The sequence below is a fragment of the Rhagoletis zephyria genome, unplaced genomic scaffold (genome assembly GCF_001687245.7).
Source record: "Rhagoletis zephyria isolate East Lansing unplaced genomic scaffold, Rhagoletis_zephyria_1.1 Rzeph_scaffold_01343, whole genome shotgun sequence".
NCBI lineage: Eukaryota > Metazoa > Arthropoda > Insecta > Diptera > Tephritidae > Rhagoletis > Rhagoletis zephyria.
In genome coordinates, this window is record NW_016158427.1 from 1 (window position 1) to 1,671 (window position 1,671).

The following is a 1,671-nucleotide window of genomic DNA, read 5'->3' on the forward strand; positions in this document are numbered from 1 at the left end:
TTCTACGCTTTCGATTTGTTCCTTATTATGGCAGCTACGACAGTAGTCCTTTGACTGCAAACTCATTCTAGCAGCGTGGGTTCCCTCAGGCAACGTCGGTGAGAACACCAAATACATGTCGGAGCGGTGGTCGCTCCAAGCGGAGGAGAGGACGAGATCTACGCTTATCCAGCTAAGGCCAGATATGTCTTGCTATCCTGCACGTAGGCTCCGCGGATCAACTTGCAGGAAGCTAGCGGAATGCCCGCATTACGAGCTGTACTGATTGCAAACAGTAAGGCCCCTTTCCTTGCTGGGTTATTTGCAACACAGTTGTGCGGTATGTCTTTATGGCCTTAATGACAGATAACCAAACTTTCCAAATATGGCGAAGATATGTGCCTTTCCATCTGTCTTTTTCTATACCAACTATATGAATTGATAAAACTTTGATTGCGTTTTCCCACAAAATTGAAATTTTGAAATACTCCATTATGTTATTAAATGTGTGATACGTAGTTAAAGAAAATCATCCCTCTGCAGCTGAAAAAAAGTTTCCCACTTTTATCCAATAAAATACTACGAGAGAAAAATAAATACGCGAAACTTCTTACTTCAGTCCTAGAGGGTATGTTGTGCACTATGCATCTCTCCGGTGTTCTCTTGCTCGCATTGTGTGATTTGTTTATTTTCTGATAAGTAGCCAAACCAGCTTCAAGTTTTATCGAATGAATAGCAAACGTATCAGTGGTAAAAAAGAACCTACGATAAAAGAGTGTGAGAAAAAGGTGTGAACTTGTGGATAAACCGGTCTGCGGTCTGCTGGCTTCCTACTAATTAAAAGCTAATGTCAACCAAACCGGGATAAGCTCTGGATACTAGGAGCCGGTTACTCAATATCTGGATAACACCAACTACAGGTTAAACATCGTTATCGACGTTAACGACTCCCTGTTGTATGCATGGAGTGGAAGACGTCGATAACGATGTTAAACCGCAAATTAGTGTTAACCAGACATTAAGGGCCAGTTTAAACTTAGTTTAAGTACACTGAGTTTAAATTGAACGGCTGGCTGGCATTTGATTGGCTGATCTCAGTGATCAGTGATTCAAACAAGTTACAACGTGCTGATTTTTTTTTAAATATGCATAATGTTTTTCGAGTTAAATTTTTTTTTCAATAAACCAAAACCATATAAACTGCACATCAAATTTTATATTTTCATCAAAGTTTCAACTTTTAAATAAGAAACTTTAAAAAAGAAGCAAACGCAGTTTTAGCCGGTTGAAACTTGCACTTCAGTAGACTTGAATTGTATGGGCTATGAACTGCATATCCAAAAATGTTCTAAAGATTCACATAAAAAATTTTTTTAAATTGAAAAGTTGATGAATATTTATTGAATTTTTTCTAAATTTTGTATAAAGTTTGAAACTATGATTTATATAGTTTAGTTAAAGCCTGGACGTTATTTTGTAGAAAAAAAAAATAAAAAATTGACTCGAAAAATATTAAAAAAAATTAACACGAGGTCAATTGTTAGAGTCACTGTATGTACGTATTCGCTTTTGTATTAGTCTTCACATTCACCTTCGTGTTCGAATTAGTCGCTGTCTTCGTACTTCGTCTTCGTCTTCGGATCGTATCCGTATTAGTATTCGTATTCCACTTTGTATTCGTAGACATTCTTC